Source organism: Camelus bactrianus, chromosome 20 (assembly GCF_048773025.1).
Source record: "Camelus bactrianus isolate YW-2024 breed Bactrian camel chromosome 20, ASM4877302v1, whole genome shotgun sequence".
Taxonomy (NCBI): Eukaryota; Metazoa; Chordata; class Mammalia; order Artiodactyla; family Camelidae; genus Camelus; species Camelus bactrianus.
Window position 1 is genome coordinate 33,830,645 of NC_133558.1, and position 17,271 is coordinate 33,847,915.

Below are 17,271 nucleotides of genomic sequence, written 5' to 3' on the forward strand. Positions count from 1 at the left end.
TTGTTTTATACCAAGTGAAATGCCTTTAGCTGAAGTCCCACCTCATTGGTAAAGAAGTCCCTGGCCAATCCATCCCTCACTAATCTCCTGTATCTCTGTACTGGAAAGCAGATTCAGTTTTGCTGATACAACACGCTAGGGGTTTTATGTGTGTTGTTATCTATCTCTTTCACAAGAAACCGGCAAAGTGGGTGAGATGAGTTCCATCTGACAGTTGGGCAAACTGAGGAACACCTAACTTCACCCCTTCTCTTAGCCTTAGTTTGAGCATATACCAAGCGGGGACAGTGATACATCCTTTCTCAGAACATCCAACTAAAGTGACCCATAAAACATAAAATCATATGACTTTATAGTTCTGAGAAGGAAATATCTCTGCTCTATATGAAAAATGAGTCCAGCTTTCCACAGTATCAGATAAGCCAAGCAGCCACTGTTTATGGAAGATGCGTATAATACATGGTATTTGGCCTTCCCAGCCACAAGCTGGTCAGAGCAGGTCAGGGTGTGGTTACTTGCCAAGGGCTGCCGTGGAGAGTTGTGGTAGCCATGAGTTCTGTCCACCAAGTATTTCCAGTCCTTCTCACTAATGTATGATGGGATTAGTACCTGCATCCTTGAGGTTACGAGTGGCATGTGCCTTGCTTTGGACTGTGAAGAGTGACACTTTTCACACCCCACAAAAGTCATAGAGATGCGAAAGAAAGAAATCTTAATGTTTTAGACTATTCCTTTTGGGATGTTTGTTATGACAGCATAACCTAACCTATCCTGACTGATACAAGTGGGAAATGAACTCTTCAGTGGGATGTACTTGGAAGTGCTATAGAATTACAGTTACTTTTGAGATCCATCAGCTTAGGTTGAGGACAGGGAAAAAGAAGAGGGAGAAGATAGAAAATAAAATGTTCCCTGACACCAAGCCAGGTCTGTGGTGGCCACTCCAGCTTGAGAGGAGGGGCCTTGTTCTTTGACAGGCAATTGCCTTTGATACCTAGCCACCTGCTCATCCTGTAGAAGGCATTAATAGCCTTTTTTGTTAATAGCACAGTAATTCATTTGTAAAAATATGAGCCATGTGGCAAGCAGTGAGAGCAGAACAACGAAAAACACTGATGAATCATTTCAGCCTGGTCACAGCAAAAGAGAGACATAGAACAGAATTGCTTCAAGTCATTGTTGCCAACAACCTCAAATAGTTACAGAAACTTAAGAGTGTTGAGGATTATTTATTTAAGATGTCCATAAATGTGAGTGTCTGTTACCTCCCGTTTTCTGTAGCATGTCAGATGCAGCCAAACCTTTAAATATACAACTGAATTTTAAAAAAAAGAAAAAGAAAGACAATGAAGAGAGAGAGAAGGGAAGGAAGGAGGGAGAGAGGGAGGGAAGAAGAAAAGAAAGAAGGAAGGAAGGAAGGAAGAAAAGAAGGAAGAGAGGGAGGAAGGAAGGAAGAAAATCCCCTTGGTGTCAGAAATGAAAAGGGAAATTAAAGTCAGAACACAGATCTCACGACCTGATGCCACCAATGCTGAGAAGGATGTCAGATTAGACACAGGCTCCAAGGAGTTGGGCTTGAAAGCCCAAATAAGGTCAAGAGATGTGGCCTCAGGAGGAGGAGAATTTGAGGTTACACAAAGCCAGAACCCTTCAGTGATAGAACTAAAAAGACTATCCCCAGCACAGGGGAGTGACCCCGATGCATTTTTCTGCCCTGGGCTATGGATGGACAAAAAGTCTCCTGTGAGAAATTATAAAACTAGGCCTGCCTGCACAAGCTGTGGGCATGGCCTCTAATTTTCACTCCACGCATGCCACAGGACTTCCCTCAATGGTATAAATTAATGTAAAACTGATCCCGGACCAGTGAAATTCCGAGAACGTAAGCAAGAAACAAATGCAAAATTCTCTGTAACAAGACCTCCTCAATCTCCAGCTTCCCAGGAGGAAACGAAAAGAAAACAAAAATTCAGGTGACCGTGCCATAAAAATTGTAAACCACATGAGGACATGATGGGTCCTAAGACACTGAGATCATGGAAAAATCCAACAGCAACTTTAAATAAAAATATTTTGAATAATTAAAATAGCATGGAAGCCACAGGAGGAAATTGAAATCCCATTATGAACCAGAGTAGACATATTTGAAAACAATCCAAATAGAACTTCTAGAAAGAAACAGAAAAAAATACAGTAATTGAAATTTTATAAAACCTAATTTGATGTGTCCAACACCTGGATTAGGCTTGGCTAGAGCATTAGTGAACAGAAAGACGTATCTAAGGCAATTGTTCAAGATGCAGCTTGGGGAGAAAAGGAACCAATGATGTACTGAGACCTAAAATGAGAAGAAACAGAGGAGAAGATGCAGAGAAGAAAGGCAGTTGTGAGCAGAGGCTGTTTAACTGAATCAACGATGACTGAACATTTACTAAATTCGATGATCAAGTGAACTCTCAGACTCAGGAAGCACCATGAGCATCAAGCAGGATAAAGAAAAATAAATCTACCTAAGACTCATCTTGGGAAACCTGCAGAACACCAACCATGAAGCGGCCAGTAGGACCCACCAAGGAACAACATTTACATTGAAAGCGGGCTTCTCACCAGCAGAACCAGAGCAGGGGGGTCGTGGGAGGAGCATCTTCAGAGAAGTGAGTGGTGGGGGAAAAGGCAACTTAGAACTTCATTTAGACAAAGGTTGGGGGGTTCCCATCCACGCAATGTTGCTGAATGAGATTTTTGAAAGTAGGTAGAAGGAGATTAAACCCCCGGAAGAAGAGAGTCGAGTGCAAGAAGCAACAGTCAACAGGTGATGGGTGTGCTGTGAGCCAGACGGCATCCGGCCTGGGCTGTGGGGAGAGCTCGGGGCAGCCTCCATCTCTCAGATGACAGCATTTGAACAGGGACAGCAGTGGGATCTCAGTTGTCTCCAGGGGCATCCTTCTTCGATTTTCCAGAGGACTTCTCATTTTGAAAGTTCAAATCTTAAGCCTTGATCTGCACTGAACGCCCAAACGATCATTTGCTGGGGGTCTCAATGCTCAGGCTTCTTACTTCCCTCTGAGTCAGTCTGGTGTGGGAAAGGGACCCTGCGTCATGTTCTCTGCTTTGGGTCCTGGACCAGTGAGCCTTTGGATAACAAAGAAAACAGTCCTTAAAGCACAGTGCATCCGCCTTGGTTCTTCACCACTCCCAGCCGCTCTCGGTTACCAGTAACCTCTGGAACTTGGGTTCTCGGTCTTTCAGCTGTTTGTTTTGGGTCGTGCACACCCACCTCCTGACCTTGCTTCGATGCTCCTGCTTCCAATCGCCTCCTCCTTAACTGCCCCGCCCCCACTTTCTCCAGCCCTCTTCCCCTAGAATCTGGTCCTTTCCCGTTTGCTGCGTTTCTTCTCCTGAGTGGTCATTAATGCCCTCAAAGCCTCGACGTGACATTTGACACTCTCTGTCCATCTGTCTCTGCCCTGTTAGTTGAGGGCAGTTCTCATATTAAGGATAAGTCAGCATCCCACAGAGGGACTGTTCAAACAGACTGCTAGGACACATCCCAGAGTTCCTGTTTCAGTAAACCTGGCATGGGACCCAAGAATCTGCATTTTAACAAGTTCCCAGGGAATGACTGATGCTCCCAGTCTGAGGGTTACAGTTTGACAACCACTGGGAGTCCCTTCTCTTTGGAGAAAACCACCCCTTTTTGGCTGTCTTTCCCGATCCCTCTTATTCACGTGCCCTCAACAGTTTGTTCACACCACAGGCATGGCATTGTACTATATTTTATTCCAGTACATTCTATGAATCATAGTATGTGGAAGTTATTTGCCAATACCTTTATCCAGGTAAAAGTCCTTTATGTAGGTATAATCCAGGTGTCTCAAGAGCATGAATACCTTTTACTTTTTCTTCAAATAATTTGGAACCTAATATCTAGCCACTAGGCACGGGGAGAAATAGGAAGTCTGGGTTGCTCTCATTAGAGTAGATCCAGGGGCTGAGAGGATCAAGGTCATGCTCTTGGCAATAAGCCTGTGCTTTTCTGCAACTTTCTGCAAGGTTGCCACCCGCATTCACTGGTCGCTAACTTGGCACACTTACCATGTGTCTGATCCTCTGTTGATCCTCAAAACATTCTGTTTGTCCTTGTAGGAACTGTATGAAGAAGAAGATACAGAGAGGTCAAGGGAGCTGCCCACAGATCTTACAGACGGTGAGTCATTCATTGGATAGAATAAACTCCACGCCCATACTCTTGGCCACAGGGCTGTCCTGTCTGACCTCATTTTTATTTCATAAAATTATTCTGGGGAGGGCTGCCAGATGACTTGTTATTGGCTACATATACTGGCTACATGGGACCTTCCTGGGAAGGTGAGGTCTTGTCAGGGTTAGAGGTGAGGGTGAAGGGTCAAGATGAATACGGATTACTACATTCTTCTTTACCTAGGAGGGCGCACAACTACTGACTCCAAAAATGTCGTGGGACGAATCCCACACATTAGCCATCAATCTCCCAGTGAGGAAAGACATATGAAGATAATGTTTCTCCATAATGCTGTGTGATTTGGGTAGCCAGAAAATGAGTGGTTTCTGCAAATGCTCATGAAGGAACTTTCATGCACTTGAATCTCCCCGAATAGAGAATCTTGTTTCTCTGTTGCTACCTTTGGAGAAGCAGTTGCCATTGCAGCCCACGGGTTCTCAAAGAAATGGATTCCGCCAATAATCTCAGGGAACTTGGCAGTGGATCCTTCCCCAGTTGAGCCTCTGATGAGAACCCCGCCCTCCCTGACACCCTGAGTGCAGCCCTATGTCCCTAAGCAGAGGATACAGCTCTCCTCTGTGAGTGCCTGGACTCCCAAGCCACAGAAGCTGTGAGATAAGAAGTGTGCATGCCTTTCAATCTGCTAAGCTTGTGACTTTCAACTTTCAACTGCTTTTGGGTGTATTTTCATGCACTTTATGCACACATGGCTTTTGTATGGCCCAGTTAGCTCTGATCTGACAACTGCATCATCCCTGAGCTCACACATGTTCAACTGCATTTTCAGCATCCGGTTATTTATACAAGATGCAGAGGGACAACTATTGGATTTTCCAATTGCCATACATCTATCTCATAACCCTGGCCTCTGATATTTCATCCATAGGGGAAAAGGATGACTTGATGCCCTTTGCTGCAATGTCTTGGCTCACATTTCCAGCACACACGTGGAAATTACTGGCAGTATCTTCTGGTAGTATGTCCTGACTCCTTGACGCTGTTGTCCAGCTCACTTTGACCTATTTCACCAGCCGTGTTCTTCTGTTTATCGCAGCTCATGGAGCAGCTGCCTCCTTGTGTTTCTAAAATTCCATAAAATAGTACAGGTCATTGCAAGTACACTCTGCTGTTATTTCAAAGTCTTTACAGGGTCCATTTTGACTGAGTAACTGAAGTATGAGGACTTTGGTCACATCCTCAGAGACTTTCTCTGCATGAAGAGTTCCTCACTGCCCCTGCATCTTGGAGGCTGTGAAGAAACCATGGGGAAAGGCAGGACCACAGAAGGCACAGGGCAGCAGAAGAAGGAAGGGGAGGGTGGGCTCCAGCTGGGATCAGAGGAAGAGCCCCACCCCCCACCGCCACCCACACACAATACTCTCTGCCTCCAGCCCATGCTGGGTATTTTGCTCTGACCAGGAGGAAGACGAGAAGGCAGAACAAAATAAATGATGCTCTTTTAAGATAGAGGCAGATTCTTCTCTTTTCTACCACCAATCAGTTGTGAGCTAAAGCCAGAATTGATGCTGTACATATGTATTTTTAAAAGTCTATAAATATTCTATAGACTTTCTAAGAAAGGTCTACCTCCTCTGCTGAAAGTTTCCGTTAGAGGATTTCCTTAAAGAGTATCTACACTGGCACACTCGAAAGTAAATTTGTTTTCGCAGGTAAAACTCGAGAAGTAAATTTCATTCTGCTTTAAATACTGTTAATTTAATTAATGGGAGACTCTTTGGGCCAATTTCAGCACTACGATTAAGACCTGGATGTGTCCGTTCATCTGTTATTTTACTGATCCAGCTAGCGTCCAATGAGCACTTAACTATGAGCCGCCTGCTGCCAACATGGCTCAGACCAGGGGTCGGCAAGCTACAGCCCAGGGGTCCAATCCAGCCTGCTGCCTCCTTTTGTATATAAAGTTGCATCAGAATAAGCCACGCCCCTTCATTTACATATCATCTGCGGCTCTCTTTTTGCACTGGAGACCTTATGGGCCACAAAGCCAAAAATATTTACCAACTGGCCGTCTGCTGAAAAAGTTTGTGACCTCTGGTTTATGGGATTGAAGATATTATGCCTGGCTTCACTTCCTGATCTGAATAATGAGGACATAAATGTCCACCCTGTGCAACTTACAGTGTTCTTCTGTGTACAGAAAAGTGATCTTTTAAAATAGGAAGCAGCCATAGCTGTCGCTGACTGAGAGCTCATTCTGAGCCAGGTGCTGTGCTGAACCCTTTCAGTGGGTCACCCTACTGAGTCCTCGCAAGGTGGCTGTCCTCAGTGATTCTGTGGGACAAATGGAAGTGGCCTGCCAGCAGCACAAAGCCTGCCTCCCCGCTCGGGAAGGTCTGTTCTCAGCTCCCAGATGTGTGGCGAGGACCGGGCATCTCTCAGCCGGGTTGGAGCCCAGACAGATAGCGGAAGCCAGCACGAGGGGCCCGCACAGCACCGACCAGTGACACTGGACCACGTGCCAGTTTCAGAATAATCATCCTTCAGGATTATCTCACTGGTGCTCCGCGAACAAATTATTTAAATGTATTTGCACAACTCTTCACTCTGAGTGTATTTATCCTTTACGAGCACTGAGGGCCAGCCGCAGAAAAGGAGTCCTGGGAATTCCACGTGAAGGATGTAAACTCATGTACCGCCGCTGTCATGTCTGAGTGTCATACATGCAGCCACTTAACTCAGCCTGTCCTGTGTGTCTAGCAAAGTATTGAAGGCGCCAGACTTTCTGTAGGATGCTCAATATTAAATGTTCCACTTTACATGTTATATGCCTCTTAAAATGGCATATGCTGTGAAAGATACTTGGGGGAAGAGAGGAGGGCATGGGGAGGTAGGTAACCACCCTACACGGTGATGAAATCACTCTCTGTTTAAATGCCCTTCCCTTAATTCAAGTGACATTTTGACAGCAGCTCGCTGTCAGTCCAATGGTTTGACCTATACAACAACCTCTAATTATTACTAATTAAATAATTAATTATTCATAGGCACGCGTTCCATTAGCATAGCAGAGATGTGTTGGAATATGAGTTATATGTGGTTTATGAATCTTCAGAAAATAGATTCTTTAATAAATTAATAAAGGGGCTCTGGGGTTTCATTAAAAGGTGGCTGGAGGGTGTGCTTGCCTGTTTCCAAGGAGACCACAGGTGGTTCGTTGCTTTTTTTTTTAAGTTAAACTTGTTTGGGCTAGATGATTTTTTTTTTCCCCACCCTTTTCTCCCTGCTCTGTCCTCAGGCAGAGAACGGAACATTTTAATGAAACCCCTGTTGTCTTCATACCACTTTGATCCCCTTGTGTTCTCTCTCGGTCTACACGTTGGCCAGTCGGATGAAGGGCTTCAGATTTCCACCCCCCAGTATGAAAAACCGTGGCGTGCCCTCCATGAATAAACAACGTTGCGGTGGAGACCTGGCGAAGAGAAAGGCAGAGCAAACAAAGGGATGAAGGAAAATGCATAAATTCAAATGACAAGGGCCTCATTTATCCACTTAATTACCCTGACTCCTGACTCCGTGAGCCACTGTGATTATTTTTCCAGTTCATTCCGATGTAAAGAACTTAGAGGAAAAGAAGCTCGTCCATTTTTCTTCCCCCCCAACAATCTCTTGGCCACATGGAGTTCCGGGACTTCGTTATCTCACCATAATGATGATCATGGTAATATTAATATCTTCCAGCACTGTTCGCTAAATAGTGATAAAAATAGTAATATTAATGTTTCCTAACATCCATTTTCGATGCTCTGAGGCACATTATAAATTCTGTCTTTGTTTAAGCAGTGGGGAACCCACAAAATATCATTACAGTTATCATTAGAACTCAAGGGCACTCTTCAGCATCTGAAATGCAGGGCTATGTCAGCGAGCATCCCGGGGCCGCGGAGGGAGCAAGAAATGAATAACATTGAATTTTTTTATCCTGTTTCAACATTTGACCTATTTTGGAAAAGATGACTTTTTCCTTCTTTAATACCTATACCTGCTGATTATTCTCACAAAAGGTAGAAGAACTTTTTTTTTTGGAAACCAGCTGCAATCATCCCTTCAGAGTCACTAGAATTCCCCCCCCCCTTTTTTTTTTCCCCTCCCACTGTCTTTCCCCTTCCGCTACAAACAGGAGGGGAATTAGATCCTCACCCAGTAACAGCCATCTGCTTTCTGTTGCCCAGGGGCCACACCCCTCTGTACGTGGGTAGCATTTGGTCCAGGTGAGGGATGGCAGACAGACAGAAAAGGAACCCTCCCAGGACGGAGCTGATGAGGATGGCAGAGGAAACGCTGACATCACCATCACCTCCCGGGCCTGATCAGGGGAACAAAGCGTTCCCTGGCAACCTGTAAAGAAGATACTCTTTAGCAGTGGGCTTAATCTTCCAACATTTCCTTGTATCTTCATCTTCTCCTTATGAAGAGCCGGTTTCGAGCTCTATGGTGGCCCGGCCACTCTGCGGATGGCCGTCAGCTGTTGGGAGACCGGAGACCCCCTCCTGCGCCTTTGAGGGCGTGGTCTCAGCCGACCCTGGCCTTAGCCTGACACTGTGTGCCTTTCCTCTTTTTTTTTTTTTTTTTTTGCCTGGTCCCCAGTTTTGATGGGTTTTTGGATTTGGTTTTCTTTTGTTTATTTTCTTCTCCCTTTAAAAAATTCTCTTCTTTCTCTTGCCACCTCCTCCAGTACATTCACTCTTTTCTCCTCCCTCATTTCTTTCCCTCTCCCATCATTTTTCTGTCTGGTTATTTTTCTGAAGATGTCTGCTAAGTGGGCAGTTGTATGTGGAATTTTTTTTTTAACTTGGCAAAATATAGAGATGGCACCGTTCGTTTATAAGTATTTGGACTGGAACATACAATCAAGAGAGGTAAAATAATATCAAGCCATGAAAGTTAATTACTAACACAAAAGGACGTTTACTAATACTTCTGATAGGACTACGAATCATTTTAGGAAAATATTATCAACCCCACAGGCATCCAGGGCACCACCTCCCTTTCTAAAAAATGAACTCAGAGAAGATTAAAGCCTTAATTAAACACATACTTTATTTCTGTATCTAGTTTTCACAAACGACATCCTTTTAATATGAAACTGACGTGCTGGCCTCACGCACATGCCCAGAAGAGTCAGATAATCAACAGCAGTTTGTAATAACATTGCACCAGAATAATTAATAAAGTCTGAGGTTCAGTGAAAAGTGTTCCCCCACAACACAAGGAGGAGATATTCATCTTCGCATAGGACACGTAGAAGGTTTGAAGCTCTGAAAATTAGAGAAAGAAATGAAGTGTTTGAGGGCTTGTCATAACTTTGCCCGCTCTGTTCAATTTGGTTTTCTATTTTTCTTAACTCTTGTTCTCTTTTTTTTCCCTCCCTATTTCACAGGATGAGATTTGCTCCTCAACTTGGCTGGCTTTCCAAAAAAGGACACAGATCCTGTAGCAAATTCAAACCATGTTAACGTCAACTTTCTCTGGCCAGGTGCTGCCATTTCCCTAGATTCCATCAGGTCCTGAATTGAATGGGGCAGTGGATGGGTGTTAATATTTACTGAGCACCTTCCATGAGTTTGGCACTTTGTGTATGCTACGTTACAAACGCTCACATAAACCCACAGGCAAGCATCATGATCCTCATTTTACTGATGAAGAAATGGAAGCTCAGTGACATTCAGTCGACTGTTGATTCAGTCAAAGACTGTTTATTGAGTGCCTACTGAGTGCCAGGTACCACAGGAAGCATTTGGATACAAAGTTAAAGAAAGCACGGTCTGTGTTTTTGTCCTCTCTTAAAGCAGAAAGAAATACTCTAACAGATCATTTCTATAAAACAGAGGACACGAGGAGGAAATACATTCTTAAAAGTCCACCTGGATTCCTCCTTTCACGTGGGCTCCTGCTCGCCCCACAGAAGCCTCCCTGCCCCTCCACATAGCAGTCCAGCCGCACCCGCCGCTGGCCATGGGAGGGTTTTCCACAGGCACACATTTCCGTGTTAACCAGGAGAACTCTTAAGTAGCCAAGAGTCAGAATGCAATCAGATGTTAACGCATGTGGCAGAGGATGGATTGTTTTTCCTTTTTTTGGTTTATTTATATCCTCTCTCAGGGGGAAGGGAAGGGAGGGGACAGTGCAAGGATATTCCATGGACTGTTTCACTACGGTCTAACTGTAAAGAATGCTTCGTGACTCAGACCTTTTCCATCCCATAGATGTGAACACTTCTAATGGATTGTATATATGCACCCTCTCAACACACACACACACACACACACACACACACAAACACCCCTATGTGGCCTGAGTCTAGTTCCGGGTTTCTAATCCTTCTCAGCCCCACATTCCAGGCAGCCACTTCCAGTGGGTCAAAGTAGCCCCTGAAATGCATTTAGACTAAAGCAGAGCAGAGCTGCAGTTGGGACCACACAAGGCAGTGCTAGGACTTTTAAATGGTTATGATGTGCTCATAAGGGTAGGATCTCAGGCTCTCAGTAAAATGTCAAAGAACTCGTTAATACCTTTTTGCTGCATCCCTGCCCTGTGGACCCCTCGTTACCTGTTTGATTGCCTCACAGCCTCAATGTGGGCGATCTAAAGCTGTGACACCTTCTAAAGGCTTGCCTGCTCCAGGTTAATGATGAATCCGGCTCCAGCAGCTGTTAGTGATGTCTTTCTCCTTGGCGTCTTTGCTTTGGTGACCTCTAGGGCCAATGGATGACAGAATACATCTTATAAGCCGTCCCTAAATTTTGCGGAAGCAAAGTCTCTACTTAGTTAAGGCTATAAGCCAATGCAAAAGAATAGATCTTGGCCTGAATACATCCTAAGGGTTTTGACCAGGGTACAACTAGGCTCCATCAAAGTCTTCCCCAGCCTTGCTGACCTGCTAAGAAGCCTCATTTTCTAACTGTCACCTGATGAAGCTCGGGAGGACAAATTTATTGCCAACCTCAGAGAATTACTGGTCTGTTGGAAGGTCTGTCATCTGAGTCATACTTAGCATCAAGCCCTATAAACAGGGGTTAGTCCCTTGTAGATGATAATTCAGTGCCTTGTGGATCAAGATAAGGAGGCGGAAGACCCACATGTTGTCTGTCAGTGGACAGACTTTCCGAGAGACTGGGAGCCAGCACTCCCGACAGGGGTCCTGGGCTCGTCCCCCCACTACTGTATTTCAGTGACTTCGTGTCTCTAATTCCTCTAACTCTTGCTCTTTCTCTGTGTCTTTGGGCACTTTCAATGTTAGCCTCAGCTGGACATGGGGAACTGAATTATGTGCAAATATGAAAATGCAGGTGAGAGTCATGGATATTTCTGGGCCTTTGGCCTCTGGCTCAGACCTACAAATGGGAAAAGATGGGGATGTAAGCAAACTGACTAGAAAGTTCTGGTTCCCAGTGGGGCTTTGGTCGTGTTAGTACTGATGAATCGGTAAGTACTGTATCATCTCATTCATGCACCTGCTGCCTTTTCTTTTCCAATAGTTCTAGACCGGTTGACTCTCATTTGAAATATACCCTGTAAATACGATTCAAATGCTAAAACTTGCAAACCCATCACTCACTGCCCGTCTGAGAAGAGAGACTGGACTAAAGAAACATCACAGCGAGTCCTCTCCAGCTACTTTATCCTCATGGGAGGCACCTCTTTATCATAAAAACTGTTATAGTTACACTTCCTTTTCTATTATGTAATATATAAAATATGAATATGATATATAAAACATATGACATGGCTGTACAAAGCACATATACTCATAAGCATGTGCATGATCAGGTGCACGATATGCAGCAAATTCTCTTTTTTTTTTTTGGAGGGAGATTAATTTTTATTCAGTTTATTTACTTATTTAAATGGAGGTACTGGGGATTGAACCCAAGACTTCCCTCATGCTAAGCATACACTCTACACTGAGCTATCCCCTGCTCCCCCAGGGCACATGATATGAATGTGTGTATTTATAATCTGTCATATGTCCATCCATCACATATATGCCTGCACACACATTCATCATGTGTGCACACACACATGTATGTAAAAAGGCGTGTAACATGTGTACATGCAATATGCATACAGATACATTATAAGGCGTGTGTACATGGTATGCAATGTATACACATGTATAGCGTACTTATGTAAGTAAGCATATAACATATATAATATAAATAATATTCATACCATGCACATGTAATATATACCTACATAGCACATAGATCTAGAACATATAACATATGTACCTATACTATATGTTTTATTTGTATGATATATGTAAATATGTAATATGTAAAACATAGACTATGTTTCAGAATATATACATGTAACACACACACCTAACAATGTATAAAATACTTGTATAATATATGATAATGTTATGAATATGCTCATCTTTCTATTCTAAGTTGAAAACTCAAATATATAAAATACGACTTTACATATAATTTCAATCTTTAATAAAGTGCCCTTATATAAAAGGTGAAAAACAAAAGCAATGGATAAGGAAATAACATGCATTTCAATTGGGAAAATCTTGGACATGACTGTGCTAGAAGTCATGATGATGAATTTGATTTTTTTTTAACCCACTTACAATGACTAACTCTGGATTAAGAGCTGTAAAAAAGATCAGAAGCCACTCCAGTCAAGCCAAACGGGAACATGAAAGAACAGAGGTGGAAGCAAACACCAGACTGAAAACGAGCATTAGGCTAATAACAGACTAGATTTATTAGCATATCACGAGAGGAAGGTGGAAATAACCCCCAATGATGTAGGAATAACACACCAGGCACATGACCGGATCTCTGCATCCAGGAGAGTCCAGTGGGATACAGGAAAAATCAGAAGGGGCGTGGGATGCCTCTTCATTGTGTCAGACTGTCCGTACATTGCAAGTATTTACATGCTTGGGTCTCACCCACTAAGTAGTTCCAACAGCACCCTCAAACCTGAGGACAACCAAAATCACCCTGCAGATTCCAAAGCATGCTCATTGGCTGGACCTCTCTGGTTGAGAGCCACTCCTAGAAGGAATGGACTAAATACTGCTTTTATCCAGAACTTCACTGTCCGATGAATGGTTCTGAATGAGCCATATTGTTCTATTTAAACCATGTTTCTTTGAAATTCATAATTCTTTTCTGTCCACATTTAAAGCAGTAAGTTCCCACACATCGAAGCTTCTCTAGCTTTCATCCAGACGTCCAGTCATGTAGATGGGCCTGAAACGTTTGGCACATTTGGTCCACTCAGGGCAGTCTGAAAATCTATGAGCAGTGCGATGTGTTTGCCCCACCACCCGTGAGACAGCTCGAGCAGTGAGGATACGGCCACAGTCATACCTACGCGAATTTTCTCTCTCAGAAAGCAGCCCCAGCCACGAGCATCCTTGTAAGGATTCAGTCTCATTACTTAATGGGGTTCACCACGACCTGGTAAACACTTGTACAGGAGATGAATTACATGAAAAATATATGAAGGAATCACTTTCAAGGGAGAAAATTCACCAAAGCATTATCCATAATCTCAAGGATGTCAAGAAGGAACCATCTCTTAGCTTTGCTTGGTGATTTTGGGGTGAAAGTCAGAGAATAATGCTGTACAAGTCAAAGATCTTTCTCAAGGACTCATTTCCTCTCCCTAAGAGGTCATTGATCGGGTGTTTCCAAAGCCTCCACAAATGCGGTACAGGATGGCCTAATCCCATGCATTCTTGCAATAACCAGCTCAACGACAGAAAGCATGACTAACGATCAAGGCTGGCCCTTCTGTATCCCCCCCCCGGGGGACAAGTTACATTCAAATGCTTCAAGGTCATAGAGAAGATCTAGGTATGATTTCCATTTTGTTCTGAACAAAATCTTCAGCGCTCACAGTGTCATGCGCCTGAAGGAGGAAACACAGGGACAACACCACTGCATATCGTACGTGCTCGTGCTATTGTCCGTGACAGTGCATGAGGAGGTGCTGGTTCTCTGATGGACAGTGATTCCTTCGTACAGCAAACGTTTATCCAGCACTTAGGATGTGCCAGGCAACCCTCTAAGTACCTCACCTCTGCTAACCCATCTAATCTGCACAACAACCTTCTGCTCGTACTATTATTATCCCCAAGTTACAGACGGGGAGCAGAGGCACAGAGAGGCTGTGTAACTAGCGCAGGCTTACGCATTAACGAATGACAGAGCTAATCTGCATCCACGTAGTCTGGCTCCAGAGTCTTCTCTCCAAACCAATGTGCCCTGCTGACTCTTTGACTCATTCTTTGCTCTCCTTGAAATGTAGTAGCTGTGTTTTAAGAACTAAGGAGAAAAAAAAAATTGATGATTGGCCAGTCTGATTTTGGGATAGCTCTTAGACTTGGCAAGAACCTATCCCTCAAAGGTCTTTAAACTTTCTCAATAGCTCAGTTTTGTTTTTTTTGTTGTTGTTGTTGTTGTTTTTTTTCTTTTTAAGATCAGTTGATTGCTCACCCTATGAAATGCCCACCTTGCATAATGGCAGAGAAACTCATCCGAATGAGTTGCATTCTGTTTGCATCAACCATCATCCTCCCTCTTTTTCTGGAGCCCAAAGATATTAGAAACCACAGACACAGCTCCCTACTTCCATCTTCTCTTTTTATGCCCCATGCCCCCACCCTCTTCCCCTTTAACCAGCATTAACTCTGGGCAGATTTCACAGGAGATTTTCCAGCTAGGAGACCAGTGGGACCCTCTGGTCCTGTCCTGGCTCACCCCGGCCCCTCCCTCCTCCACCTCCGGCTTCCCCCCTGATGGAACACGCCACACCCCTCATCTTTCCGATTCTGGGTGCTTCCCTCTTCCTGACTGCTGAAGGCTCTGAATGGGCCTCTTGTGTAAAAGGAGAGACAATGGCCCTCCTTTAACGGGATTATTTACAATAGGGAGAGGAGCTTGAAAAAGAGGGAGCGGGAGCGACAGTTATAGCAAGAGGCCTGACTGTGGAGCCGTTCTTTTCTCGGGAGGAGTCTGGCACCCTCCGCACCTTTTCCTGGCCAGCGCCCAATCTCTCCGCGGCTTGGGGGGGCCCTTGGGTTCCTCACAGTTTCCGGGCGCCGGCTCCGCAGCGAGTCCTCCGGTTCGTTGTTACGTTCACAGCCCTGTCTTCTTCGATCTAGGGACACTGGGGCATCCTGTCCCATCGCCCGTGTCTTCAGATGATTTGTCTCCCCCGGGCGCACCTGCGCGGGGAACAGAGCGCTAGCGGTGGGAAAGGCAGAGGGCGCGCCGGACCGGGAAGGCGGGCTCGCTCAGGCTCCGCGCACTTTGGAGAACTGGGAAACCCTGGCGCCTCTGGGCCAGTGGGTTAAGAAAAGTTGCCTTCTCTCACCAGCCCCAGCCCCCCAGCCCCACAGTGGGGTTCACACTGCACAGGTGCAGGTGTATGTGGGGCAGCTTGAGTGGAGGGTGACCTCTCCATCAGCCTTTGTCTCCAGCTGACCTTAGCGGCCACGCGGTGCAGGGGCCGGGGGCAAGGCCCCCACCGCCACGCTGCGGTGGGGGTCTGAATCCTGGGTTTACCGTTTGTGAGCCCTGTGGCTCTGTCATCTTGGGCAAGATTTTTTTTTTAATTAGGCTATTTTTTAAATCATTTCATTTTTTTATTGAAGTATAGTTGATTTACGATGCTGTGTTAGCTTCAGGTGTACAGCAGAGATTCAGATCTCTCTCTCTCGCTATATATATATATTCTTTTTCAGATTCTTCTCCATTATAGGTTATCATAAGATACTGAATATAGTTCCTTGTGCTAAACAGCAGGTCCTTGTTGTTTGTCTATTTTATACACAGTGGTGTGTATCTGTTAATCCCCAGCTCCTAATTTATCTCTCCTTCCCTCCCTTGACAGGACACTGACCCTCTCCAGGCCTTGGGCTTCTTGTCTGTGAAGTGGTTCTGCAATAGTAGAATCTAATCAGAGGGCATTCTGAAGATGAGGTGAGAAAATTCATAGGAAGCATGTAAAAGAGTGTCCAGCGGAAAGACAGCTCTCCCTAAATGCTGGCTGTTACAGTTATGAACGGGAGCGTGCTGACGGCCCCTAGACCTTAGCAACAATGGGGAGTGCCCGGCGTGCGTCTAGTTTGCTAGCCTCATCCCTTCCGTACGTTGTGCTCTGATCCCAAGAATTCTCCCCATTGTTCTGAATAAAAACCTATAATGATAACAATGCCTGCCTTTTGTGGTGCATTCGCCATATTTCATGTCCTGTGTTGCGTACTTTGCACATATGATATCGTTCAGTCGTCCCCACATCTTTCTAAAATGGAGTCTTCTTTTAACCCCATTTCTTAGATGAAGAGCCTGATGCTCGCAGAGGCTCAGCAACTTGTCCATGGTCTAAAAGACAGCAAGTAATTCAGGGGGCGTTTGGGAAAACCCATTATCCTGGGACCCCACTACTGTCTCCACAACTGAAATCTGCTTCAATCTGCAAAACTCATTGCCCAATCATTTTTTTCCTTTGCCTTCTTTTCATCTTCTAAAAAATGAATAGCTTTTCCTGTCCCTGCTCACTCCTTCCTGGAAGCAGAGGTCCTGACATTTTGGAGACCTGCAAAGGCTGTACAAACAGTTTGGTACAACTGTCTTATTTACAAGGGAAATGGAAGTGGTAAACTTATAAATAAAAACATCCTGCCCTCAAGGGTACAAGTTAAAAAGAAAGCATAATGCCTTGCCTGAGCTCCTCCAAGGGGCAGGCCCATGGAGGACAAAAGGATTGATCACATCCTCTCAAATGCCACCCAGGCTGGTGAAGATGGGCTGGGCTCTGGGGGGCTGTCCCCGTGTCCTCAAAATTAAAGTGTTACCAGCCACAACCAGTTTTGTCTATTTTAAATTCTAGTTCAGTCCTGCAAACTGGCTAGTTTTTCAAGTAATACATTCTTCTTTTTTTTTTTTTTATTTTTAATGTAGATGGCTTTGCGAACAGACTGATTTTTCTTCTCATTCCTTTCCTGAACTATTGCTTCATCT

General features: G+C 44.6%; 1 long non-coding RNA gene across 2 annotated transcripts in view; it reads left to right on the forward strand.

The window, feature by feature from the left end:
* LOC123613911 (uncharacterized) overlaps window positions 1-16,640 on the forward strand; it is a 380,673-nt gene extending 364,033 nt beyond the window's left edge. The window contains exons 6-7 of one of the 2 annotated variants that reach the window (XR_006721338.2): window positions 4,147-4,207; window positions 16,142-16,640. This is a non-coding gene — a long non-coding RNA (uncharacterized LOC123613911). The remainder of the gene's footprint in view (window positions 1-4,146; window positions 4,208-16,141) is intronic. The other variant, XR_006721341.2, reaches the window with a different exon arrangement.
* The last annotated feature ends 631 nt before the right edge of the window (window positions 16,641-17,271 follow it).